This window comes from Dermacentor andersoni, chromosome 7 (assembly GCF_023375885.2).
Source record: "Dermacentor andersoni chromosome 7, qqDerAnde1_hic_scaffold, whole genome shotgun sequence".
NCBI classification, from domain to species: domain Eukaryota; kingdom Metazoa; phylum Arthropoda; class Arachnida; order Ixodida; family Ixodidae; genus Dermacentor; species Dermacentor andersoni.
The window spans coordinates 169434012-169447452 of record NC_092820.1 but is presented as its reverse complement, the minus strand read 5'-3'; positions in this window follow the sequence as shown (position 1 = coordinate 169447452).

The window sequence follows — 13441 nt, the reverse complement described above, 5'->3', positions numbered from 1 at the left end:
GATGAACTTCATGAGCATCCGCCTTCAAACTATGTTGCTGATAGCACCGAGCTCGTTACCTTTGCTTTTCTGCTGCGCTTATTACCGGCTCTTATGATCCGTTGCTCGGGTTACCGGACTAAGTCTTAAGAAATACAGGGTGATTGTTTATAACTTTTACGGAATTTCGAAAAATCGCCTGTTGCAGAGAACATGATTCTTGTCCTTGAACTGAATTATTCGAAGAGGCGAACATTACTAACAGGAGAAATCGAAACACATTTTCAACGACTTAACACAAACTCATCAATTAACTTCTTAATCAATTACTTTACGGCACATGTCGCAGTTTACGAACTGTAGCCGGTGAGCTTGCAAAACGCATCCGCTTGAAATGAATGACCGGTATGAAACAGGTTTCTGGATATTATTTCCCAGAGTATGGGACAAAATACATGGGCGTTCCGGTTACTTTTGTGCTTCAATGCATAAAAGAGCGTTTTCTTTACAAAGTAAGTGGAACAGCAGTGCATCTTGCGGCGACTTTGATGGCGTATACATCCAAACTGGCGTCATTCGGGAAATTCGTTCAAAGCGGGTACGCCTTGCAAGCTTACCGGCTGCAATTCGTAATTGCAACATGTGCCGTAAAGTAATTAAGAAGGTAATTAGTGATTTGTGTTAATTAATTAGGTACGTATTTTGCTTTCTAGTGCAAATAATGTCCTCCTCTCTAAATAATTCCACTCAAGGACTAGAATTGCGTTATCTGCGACAGGCGATGTTTAAAAATTCCGTAAAAATAAAAATTATCACTCTCTATAGACCGTTTCATCGGGCGAGGAGGAAAGGGCGTGCGGAGAGCCTTTCCTCCTCTCTGGCTTGGGCGACCGGCGCGGCGCTGCTTGAAAGTATTGCTGTCGCGTGCTGCGGAACGATTTCGAGATGTTTTAGATCTTACTTTGTGAAATTTACGCCATGTTCGTTGATACAAGGTCGTCAGGGAAGCCTTTCGGTGCATCGGTAACTACTGTAGGCAGAAATATGTCTTGGGGGCGCAAAAATGTGACACGCATAATCAGCCGCGGTGTACGAGCATTATCAGTCGCGGTGCGTGTATGTGTTGTTTACTATTTTGCTTATATCGATTTTAATTCAACAAAGAAAACCGGCGTCTCTGTATTACCAACATTAAATGGTAAATCAGCTCACTGTCTGATGGATTGGCGTAGGCAGTAAAACATAAAACATAAGAGCGCATGCTCGTGCACGGCCAACCTAAGGCAACCACGAAACATCTGAGCGGCAGGCGCTATCAAATATTTTTGATACACTGGCATCGTTCTCACGCATTTCAAGTCTAGTATGCTTGAAATTACCATATGTCTACGCTAGCCTTGCTGCATGAGGCCCATGGCGCTGCTCAACACAGCGACCACTGCGGTTGGTGAGCCAGCACGATACACATATAAGCTGTGTGCTTCGGCATTGCCTTTTTGGCCTGTATACAGCCATAATATATGAGAGGGCTCGCATAAAAAGAATGCGATGGCTATTTTCGAGCGCAATATTTCCGTAATACGTGTGAGTGCGTCGTAGAGAACTGAACGAACACAACCGAAAAAAAAAATTCGGTTATCATCCTCTTTCTCTAAAAAGCAAGAGAAAACGGGCTAACGCCGCACAACGTTTGTAAATATATAACCGCTGATGCCGTATGCTTAGACCATGCGTTATACAGAACAAAGATATCTGTAATCCAGCACCTACGTTGCTTAGGACGCTCGCGCAGTTCGTAAACGGTCGCTTTGCTGGACAAGCTTAATTCAGACTGTAAGGTATGCTGCTATTACTAGCCAAAACTATTTTATTAATGGGTGGAAACCTCATCCATCCAACCAAGTAGTCACGCAATGTAACTGCAGTGAACAGTTAGAACGCTTGTAAAACAGCACAGCTCCTATCGTAGCAGAACAGTACCCATGCTGTTACGATCGTCGCGTATGTTTTATGGCTCCTAAACCGCAGCTTAGAAATAGAGGATAATACTGCAATAAGGTCGCATTAGTGATTGGAACATTTAGAAATACACAATTTATCTCCGAGGCTGATTGTAGGCTCAAATATGCGAGCACCCCCCCCCCCCCCCCCCCCCCATCGCGCTGCGTGTTCCGTACACCTCAACGCCAGCAGAAATTCCGGCCATGACGCCTTAAACCACTCCAGCACGCCTCACAGAACCGTTTACCACGTAGAAGACGCACGTCATACTAAATAGACCGCACGACCGCGAAAACAAACGCCAGAACCTACCGCCGAGCGTATATCTGCCATGCAAAAGACCGCTTTCACCCAAGCCAGTATGGCGCTGCTCATAGGCGGCGCCACTGCGTTCACAATATGGCGGCGCCTACGAAAAAACGGTCTATACGGTGCTAAAGTAACATATTTTCATTCAGCGTTTTCCCTACCATTGCGCCACCAATAACACTCCACCCGTCTTGTAGTTTTAGAACAGCGGCGAGTTGAGCAAGTTGGTTAACGTTTTCTATTCCCCTTTCCCCCACAGTGTAGGGTAGCAAACCGGGTGCTCGTCTGGTTGACCTCCCTGCCTTTCCTGTGCTTGCTCTCTCTCTTTCTCTCTCTCTCTCTCTCTCTCTCTCTATCTATCTATCTATCTATCTATCTATCTATCTATCTATCTATCTATCTATCTATCTATCTATCTATCTATCTCTTTTTTGGTTAAGGTTCACGATTAGCGGTAGCACAAAGGACAAGGGCGATGCAAGACGACAAACATGGCGCTGAACTGGTAACAATGGCTTATTGAAAAAAAGAACAATACATAAACTACACAGTGCGCATCACGTGGTTTGCAATCAAAACGTCATTAGCGAGTGGTATAAAATATACTATTCTTCACCGCAGATTCAGTCAGCTTTCCTCAATTACATTCAATCCCAAAGCCTTGGCCAAGCCCATTACGTCCTAATTTACCTCCGGGTGGCTACTGCGACATGTAAGTAAAGCATGCTCAACGGATTTGAACTATTTCCGCCATGCCACGCACGGATACTCGGAACCGGCAAATTTTCTCTTATAACACCACGTTCGAAAACGCCCTAATGTGTATTCGAGCAGCAGTTTGAATGGTCGTAAAACATTATGGTTCCTCCTCCCACGCCGCATTCTACTCTAGGAGCTCACATATACGCGCCCGACGCCGCGCTCGTATTTAGGCTTTCCATCGGGGGCGAGAACCTACGGAGTCGCCATCTGTCGGAAACACCTCAATTGCGTAGTATGAGGGATAACGCGGTGCGCTCTTCAAAGGCTTGGCTGTCGGCGCTCAATAAAAACACCATGCGGGAGCCCTCCTCGATATTTTTGTAAGTTCTCTCGAAACGAAGGAAGTTTTTTACTGACAAAACAATAATCTTGGGCAAACAGAAAGCACATAATGGTTCAAAGACACTATATCTTTACCGAATACGTACAGTGAACGCCCACTGCGCGCGGTCGCCACGATGGAGCCCCCCGAACCTGCTTCTGGCGTGAAAGATCGACAATCGCTGAGAGCGGACAACGTGAAATATGTTCTTATAGTGGGCTGTCTGTATAACCAAATGGAGCATAACAGAATGAAGCCTCAATACAGCGATCTCACGGGTTCGCAGCGACTGACTGCGCGTCTGCATGCATGTCCGCGCACAATGTTTCCCTTTCGCTGCAACCGCGTTTTCGCACCGTGCCGTGAGGTTTAGGCCGCAGCATATGGGCATTTGACAGTACACAAGCGTGGACAATGTTGCATGGACATTATCAGAGCTGTTCAAAAATAATTTCGTTAGGAACTAGGGACTTCGACGCCTACGACGGTGACTTGTGATGTAGCGTCGCAATGACTCAATGTTTTTTTTTTCTAAATATAATTATTTCTCAAGTTGCGTCACACTGTATATGTTCATCGGTCTTCTTCTTCATCTAGTTCATTTCATTGTTTCGTACTACATAAACATGAGCATATAGTATGCCTTTTTGTAATGTGATTTTTACCGTTCCCTTTCCATTCCGTTGAATTTGCCAGTATCTAGCCTCAACAAGTTCATAGACGAAAGCTTTATCGCATTAGCCGGGCAGTGTGCGCGGGCGAACGTCTCAGTGCACGCTTTCTGCTACTCACCGATCATCGCAGCCCCGACGCTGTATCAGAAATATTCCATACGGAAGTACTTGCTGCACATCTGAGTTGTAGCCGATGGCTGCTTGCCGACACTGCGGCAGCGAGCAGTAGCCTACCATGTTGGGCGCGTTCAAAGGCAGCTTCTACCTATTGTAGGGCATTCAACTGTTGTCAAGCACACGACCGAAGAGGGAAATCCTCCCTACTTAATCAGAACCGCCGCGCCCCTTTTCATTTTCAGCTCGCTTCGGCGCTTCAGAAGCATCCGACGCGGCCGCGGTGACCACGTGATCCTTCCTACCACGTCACGCCAACGGCGGCGCCAGCTTTTCCAGTGGTGGAGCCATGAAGTGGAGCCCGCCCCCAATACTGCTCTATGCTGCTCGTACTATAGAGGCGCCCTGTAGCAGCGTACCATTCTCCGTTGAGGCGCACTAGCGTGAGGATTCCGGGGACCTTTGGATAACCGCTACGCAATGTATACAAGCCAAGCAGGCAAAGTTGGTTTATTCGTCCAACCGTTATTTCATTCCTTCTACATGCAGGAGGGTAATGCCAAACCCTAACTTGGTTCTTACTTCTTTCAGCCGGGCTTCAAGTTCATGTCAATTCATAATAGATAGAATCAGCAGCGAGCAAAATACCAGTCTGTCATGATAATATGGACATGGCAAATAGGCCCAGGACTAGCAACAGAAGGTAAACCCCCGTAAAGGCTGTATCGAAAACAAGGCTCACTCATAAGTACACGTTGCCTATGCCCATAAACATAATATAGGAATGAGAAACGCAGCCCACTGGAATCCGGGCCACAGAAGGATTACGCATGTGGCGAAGGAGGGAAGATAATCAGCCTTTGGCGTGTTCTCGTCAGCCGCTTGGAGATGGCAGATTGGATTCCGCGGCATTAATTAATCGCGTGGGACCAGGCCACTCATTTTGGCAGTGCTTGTGGCAAGCCGAACATAGGGCATTGAAAAAAAAAAAACCTGTCGCCATGCTGCGCTCGTCCCAAGGCGCGCACTAACCTTCTGATGAGCATCAATGGCACGACAAGTCAGTTGCTTCGAAGCCGTATTCCCTCAATAAAGCCTGTCCGGTAAAAATGCAACGCAGCGGTATATGTACAAGCATCCCCAATCTACGTTTGTTTTGTAACTGAGAAATGAAAATAATATTAGTAGCAACAGTGCTATCATTTACGGCATATCAGTGTGTCTGTTACCCTTAAATGTGAAATTATGCAGCTTGAGTCTGACCCCAACGAGAAAAAGGTGCAATACGTGCACTCCATCGTATACGTACATCCCCTGTTAGTATAACGGTGACGCACCGACCTCGGGAGATTCGAGTCGAGGTATTTGAATCTAAGTGTACTGCTCCGGAATGAAACGTACTCGGCGTGTTTCGCAACACCAGTGCATCAATGCTGGATGAAGACAGTAATTCCAGTTAAATGACTAGCTTTACGAAGAGTACACAAAGAAGAGTTCCTAGAGTTACTACTGGTAAACTCGAAAAGGACCGATGATGCAATGGCACAGAACACAACCGGCACTCGGACATCAGTAGTGCCGCCATTAATCTTGAAGCACTTACGCAAACCATGGGAGTTCGGTGGTTCCCGCTAATCTTGGTCGAGGCTGTACTGCGAATTCAACACGGCAGGTCCCCTTTGAAAGCAGACAATGTCAAGTACGAGAGAGTAGCGAGAAATAACTTTGTTCTTGTCATATGTTCAGAAGGCAGGCCCCCTACTCTAGGGCTTCAGTGGCCGTGGCGATGTCGAGGGCCCGCCGGACCGACCCTGCCGAAACTGTGGGTTTCCGTCTCACAGCACGGCCTCCCAGCAATTTAGGGTGTTGGTGTAGGGTATTTGTCAAGGCGAGCAAGCAGACACATCAAGTCCTGCCTCTGGTTACGAGTTCTAGTTAAGCCAGGTTATGTGGACGACCAACGCAGAAATAATAATCCTCTGCTTCCCCCCCCCCTTCGCCCCAGACGTCTCCCTTCACTTATCAGATTAAAAGCGCTTACACGACACTGCGCGCCGGAGCTTTGCAATTAGGTGAGCAACTACTTCGCTCTTCAAAGCCGGAAGCTTAAGTTGCATTTCCAGAGACCCTTCCTTCTACATTACGGCATCTTGTAGTCGCTTCTTCAGCTCTCTCTTGCCCTTCAGTTTCTTCGTAAACGTAAATCTTTGCCCCTGATTTTAATTATTCTTGAATCATTACACTTTCTCCGCGACGTTAAGTGACATTCTTTCATTCTTTCCTTCTTCTTCTTCTTTTCTTCTTCTTCTTCTTTTCTAGGCACTCCTCGCTTGCAGTTGCCGAGTGGCAAACGCTTCCAGCAGAGGAAGCATGCTAGTGAGTTTGATGCAATCGTGCTTTGCGCTAAACCTTCTTATTTCTTCATCAGCAATCCCGTCTCTGTCATCCTTCAGCCAAGCTGTCTGGCTTTTCTTTTTCTCTCTCTCTCTCTCTCTCTCCTAGTCCTACCCTTATATTATTTTTTTATTTTTTGTCCTTCAAAGGCGCCGGAGATAGTGTATACATGAGGGATGGGCTAATTTTAGTTCGAGTAAGCTCATCCTCGTAACAGCCACATAGCAATCATATTAGCTATACGCTATCTCCCACCTCTCCCGCCGAGGAGGTGCCGGCAAATAGGGCATCGCTCCTTCGAACGCAAGCTGACTGTGCCTGGCCGCGACCAGCCTATAAAAACAAAAAACTCTAGCGTAGTACAACGGCACACCAACGAGCACACCGACCAGCGAAGCAAATACGGTAGCCGTCGGCACGGACAGTTTACACGCGTCAAGAATGCATGGAACGTGCCGAAGAAAAGTTGTCGGCAAGCAAAAAGTTTAAAATTGCGGCGAGTGCGTGGTCAGGGCGCGTTTGAACTCCGCGATGCAAGCGCCGGACTCCCGCCCCGGTACACAGGGTCCGTGTTCCGGGTCACGCCATCTCGCTTCAATGCGAGGGCGCAGTCCGAAGCGTCCAGTGTGAACGTAGCCAGCTGGCTCGCCTTCAAAGATGCGGCGGCTAGCTTCACTGTAGTACACAGACCAGCGGTGCTCGAGATAAATGGTGATAGCACGTTGCCTGACACGAACCATTACCGAGGCGAAGGTGCGAGAAACACCAGAAAGGAAGAATAAATGGTCAGCTCTCGAAGCCGTGGTATTCGACCAGGTGCGATGAAGTAATGCATGGCAGAACAATCTCCCGATTTTGTTTGGGATATTTGTTAGTGCTCGTTCAGTCGATTTTCTTCTACTCCCGTCTTTTTCGGGCACCGTAAAGGTGAGAAACGTTGTAGGAAAGCATCTGGTCCGCGGTGGGCCCGCAGTGGTAGAGATAAGCGGCCACCGTAGGTTGCTGATACCGGTGGGAAAGAAAGCAGACGGCGGATAAGAAAGAATAAGCAGAAAGCTGTATGAAGAAATAAACGCCTCGCATAGCATTATCGAAACTGGAGTTAAAGGGAGATTCGCAACCTCCACTAGAATGGAAAAGCACGCCGATCGTTGATGCGCGCGCAAGGGTGAGTCATTGTGGAAAAATTTCATTCACGGAAAAATTCAGGATATATCGCGCACGTTTGAAAGCGGCATTGTTGCAGAAGGGAAATGAACTTTCCGGGGTTTCAGGAGCAAACGTGACGATACGTGGTGTCTAGAATAAAGAATGAAAAAAAAAAACATGGAAGAAAGAAAGACGCCCATCACGACACATACGCGATGCTACATAATCGATTGTTTCCGTGAGCTCAAGCGTATTACATGCAATTGATTACTTGTAATAAATTACACTTTTCGTAATTTTGTAATTGATCGAACACTTTTGTTACTCGACAACGCAAATCGTAATTCAATGACCTTTTTTTTTTTCAGAAACCAATTTCGTGTAACCGGTTACATTATTACTGGGACAAGCTGTAACAGGCGACACAGCTTGGAGCACTTGAATATGGCGGGAAGCACAGTAAAAAAAAATCGCAATCGTGCCACAACTGCAGCCTCGGGGATACGCATGTTCGGCCGGGAAAACCTGGACGCTCAGTATTTGTTTAATCATCTCGACCTTCCGCCAGGTGTCGGGCTACGAGCTGAACCGGTTAAAAAAGAATTTATGTGGTTTTGCGTGCCGAAACCCCCTTTTGATTATGAGGCACTCAGGAAATTTCGACTACCTGGGGTTCTTTAACATACCCTAAATCTAAGTACATGGGTGTTTTCGCCCCCATCGAAATGCGGCCGCCGTGGCCGGGATTCGTTCCCACGACCTCGAGCTCAGCAGCCCAACACCATAGCAACTGAGCAACCACGGCGGGCACCTGAACCGGTACTGCTATGGCTGCATAGCGATGGAGCCACAGCACCCCCACTTCGGGCGTTGATTCGAGGACAAGATCGAGACAGTTCTTTTCCGCCATTATTCTGGTCCTACCGGGAGCACCTTCTTGAAATTGTATTTAAGATGAGATAAACATTCATTCATTCATTCATTCATTCATTCATTCATTCATTCATTCATTCATTCATTCATTCAAGCCCGAGCGACAATGAAGCACTGTGCTTTATATGTGGGGTGATAATTTTATGTTCTACAGAATTTTAAAATACTGCCTGTGGCAGTTAGCATAATTATTGTCATTAACCTGGATTGTTCGAAGAAGCGGGCATTACTAGCGCGAGATATCAACACACATATTGAACGAATTAAAAAAATGCTAATTAATGTTTTACTTACATTACGGCACATATTGTAATTTACGAATTGTTGCCGGTGAGCTTGCAAGACGTATCCACTTGAAATGAATTTCCAGGATGACACCAGTTTCGAGATCATATTTCCCAAAGTGTGGGACGAAATACGTAGGCGTTCCAGTTAATTTTATGCTTCAAGGCATAAAGGAGCGTTTTGTTGTAAAAGTAAGTAGAACAACAGCGCCTTTTTACGGCGAGTTTGATGGCGCATATCTCCAAACTGGTGTCTTCCTCGAAATTCATTTCAATTGAATACGCCTTGCAAGCTCGCCGGCTACAATTCGTAAATTACAATATGTGCCGTAACGTAATTAATTAGGAAGTAAATTAGTGATTTTCTTATTAGCTGAATATGTGCTTCGATTTTTCTTGCAACTAATGTCCGCGTCACTGAATAATCCAGCTCAAGGAATAGAATCAAGTTATCTGCAACAGGGAATTCTTTAAAAATTCATAAAAGTTAAAAACGATCACCCAGATATAGCACCCAGACGCGAGTATTGGGGTAATTGAGTAATCCCTATCTTGCACGCAATCTGTCCGTACGTTGCAACACTACCTTCGAGTTTGTAGTGTGGCTAATTATTTCCTCACAAGAAACTGAGGAAAGATAACCGACAAATGTTTTTGAAAAGTAAGTGCCAGGCAAGATGCACAACGTATGAATGGCTGCAGAGGACGCACTGAAATATCCAGGCCAGCTCCAGTGCAGGCTAGCAAACCGGAGACTAATATCTGACTAACCTCCCTGCCTTTCCTCTTCATCTCTCTCTCTCTCTCTCTGCAATATTAATAAACGCTGGGAGGAAATAACTTCAATGTAATGTATTACATTTTTAGTAATTGCTCAATTATTTTGGTGGGGCCGTAATTGGCCACTGTAATCAATTACATTTTTGAATAAGTTCATTGTAATTGGTTAGTATTTTTTCGGTAACGCGTACAAGTCTGGTTTCAAGTGGCAGTCGACAAACACCAGTGCGCATGACCGCGTATGCAATATACATACCTTTTAAGCCCAGAGTACGCTCATTTATAGCAGTTGTGTGTTCTGTCACATGACCATAAATACTGGCCACGCAAGAATGACTGATTCATTTAGTCCCTCCCACGGCCCGACCCCTACACTCTCCACATCTATCACTGATTTATAGCCATTCTTCTTTAATCCGCAAAGAGCGGCTGTGACGCGCAGCTTCTCGCAGCACCTGAACTCCCTAGTATGTTTGACTACTTCATTGCAGATATCGTAAGCGGCAAAGACGTGCTCATTCGCTCAGGTGTGTTCACACACCCTTTCAACTCATTCCGGAGGCAGCTATCATGGCGCGCATTTCGAATTCACAGCGGCGCCTTCGAGGCAAATCCTTCGCAAAAGCAAACGTATGTGCGCACGAGCGTGGAATGTAAAATGGCGCGGCCATCGGGAGGCATTGTAGGGCGAGAATAAGGTCCAATATGTTATCCGTGGTCAGCACAAACAATTCACTTATACGGGAAGGTGAATGCACGTATTAAAGGAAAGGAAATAAAATGTGATAAAAAGAACTCCGCGTGAGGAGGTCCTCAGCGATTTGCATTATTATTTTACCTCGCCAGTGATGCGGTTGAAGGGGGGCGATGTGGGACAGAATCACGAGGAAGAAAATCCGCGCACGTTCGCACAGTACGGCACAACGGAAAAGACGGGATGTGGATGGACGCACGAGTGAGGCGAGCGGTGAAATTCGTCGGGAGAACAGTGAGAAGCATATAAAAACACCACGATGCTTTTGAACGTGCGACGCTGAAACGTAATGGATCCGCAGGAGCTCCGTGAAGAGCAAAAAGACGCGAAGAACTGGAGACCACAGCCGAAGGGGAAATAGGTGTTGAGCATACGTGATACGAATATGGTGAGGGCGAGCTGTACTGACAGGGCAAAGAGAGAAATACCTTGTCATTTGTCAGTGTGTGCGTAAGAGCAAGAGGGCCTCCGCCTCGTATTTAACGTTTAAGAAAGGGATGGGGGGTTGGGGGGGTAAAATAACTCTCTACCGATCTTTTATTTTATTTTTATTATTGCATTATAGGGTTCGGTCGAACTGCCCTACCCGTTCGCATGTTCGTTGTAGTGAGATGAGAATATTTCACTCCGGGCAAGGTGCGCTCATTCTTGACAGAGCGTATTCTCGAAGGGGGGCCTGAATTCACAAAGTCTGCAGGAACTGTTTGTCATTCGCCGGTCTTTCAACCGTTAACGCTGTGTTATGTCCACTAAGAGAGCTGGACGGCAGCAGGCTTCATATGAGCCGTTCCTGTTACGAAGGGCTCTGCGAATGTAGGATCGGGCTTGAAATTGAAATTACCACGCTTGAGCGCTTTTGCACTTGCGTGTCCGGTCAGTCCGTGCATGATGTCCTCCGCACTCCGCTGTTCAGTTCTACCTCACGCAGGAACATGTTTGCACATTCGGCACGATTCCACTTTCTTTTGCTTGCTTACTTTCCTTTGCTTTGCTGACTCTTTCTTTCTTTCTTTCTTTCTTTCTTTCTTTGAACATCACCCTTTCAGTGGCGTTCACTCAAAATGTCGCTCCTAGAGGATGAAAGTGAGAGGAAAGCGGGGAGAACGAATGCCAAGACTTTCAGCACTCTCTCCCTCTTGTTTCACTTGCCTTATCTTTCGAATCTTTCTCAATGCTTTAAAATTTAACAGATCACTCGACAAGTCCGAAATGTAAGATTCCTACACGTTTAGAGCAGCAGGTGAGCTGGGCTCCCGACGTGAAGGAGGAGTGACGACAGGTGTCACATGAAAAGGGCTGTCAGCTCAGTAGTGGAAGCGGACGGCGGGGAACGTATGCGCGGCAACACCGTGCATCAAGGTAACGTAGGAAAACAGCGCAATTTTAATGCGTTAGCACTGTATACATGTCGGTGGGTGGGTGCGAAACTGAATGCGCCGACGAGTCTTGAGCACTGAGTGAGGGAGTATTCCTCCCAGCGAAGGAATGGGGTAAAATTCTGGGTTAAACGTTCTGAAACTGCACCGTCGGTTATGAAGGACGCCGAAGCGGAAGGTTCGGGGTGAATTTTAACCACGTGAGGTTAGAGACGTCAGGAGTCGCGTGGGATAGGCGGAGGCAGCTCCGGAGTGGGGAGTGGGCGAAGTCGGAATGGCGGACGATCATCGAGACAAGGTGCCAGTGCTAACCCACAGACACTGAAGTGTAGCATGAGCACTTAAGTGTATCAGCGCTTGTGTCTCGTCCTCGTTACTTTGTGGATGCATGTGTTTGCGCTGTTACAATTTTTAAGTCAGGTATGCACCAACTCGCCCAGAAAGAAGTTTTAATTAATCTAGCATAAGGCCTTGTGAGTTATATTTTTTTCGACGGCGGAAAATTACTTTCCGCAATGACTATGTTAGGAGGGCACGCGAATGAAAGTGATCGAGACTTGCGGCGCTTTCCAGCGCGCAAAAGTAATCAGCTTTAGGTTCGCTAACGTTTACCTTGCTAGAGCTCGCGCAAGACAAGGTGGTGTATCTGATATGTCGCCAGAAGACGACATCGATGAAGTTCGCGTGCGAAGGCACTGGCAGGATTTGGCATGAGCGCGCCTCACGGAACGAACGCCTCGCCAGTCCTGGCTCCTACGCCTGAAGTACCATGTACCTGCAGTTTCCTTGACTTAATGAATCGTCGGCAGACAGCCACAGCTGTAGAGACGTAACAGTATCCAAGATTAGTGCGAACTCAGGCTAGAGCGCTGTGCGAGCAGTTCGAAGTGTTCGTTTTCACTCAGTGAGAAATATCATTACAGTGGATATGTTCGCTTGCACGCACCCAGCAGGAGTGAACCGAATCTGGCTGTCGCTTTGAAATCTGCATGTCGGGGTCCCGCAAACTACAGCGGGTCATAATCAGTAAGAGTCGTGTGTCGCACAGCGAGGATGGGGCCGGTTTGGAACACACCGCCAGATAGCACGACCCTCGCGCGTGGCAGTGACAGATACTTTTTTTTTTTTGTACTGAAGACTGTAATTTCAAAAGTACTGGACCTTGTTGGTGAACTTCTTCATTGCTACCTCGATGAACCTCGTCACGTACTTTTGATCTTAACGCGCATTTGAACCAACCAACCAGCCAGCTGGAAAACCAGGGGGAAAGTACTGGTCCTCGTGGCCTTCCGGGAGTATGGACGTATTCTGGTGGTGGTATTCCGTAGTGTGGCGAGAGCGTGGCGTATCTTCCGAAACTATGGCCCAGAACGCTGGCACTATGGTGGGTCATCTTCGGCGAGAGACCTAGGGCAGGTCGTGCATTTATGCTCGTCTGAGTAATGTATCTTGCTCTTTATTAAGGGTCTGTGAACGTTAGGGAAAACACCTCCTTCTTTGACAGGGTCCTAGGTGGATGGGCGCGCACCTGCGGTAATGATTTAGACACTGGTTTATCGGGCACCTGGTGTAATTGTTTTGCCGGCGAGGTGTCTAGCCCTTTCACTTCA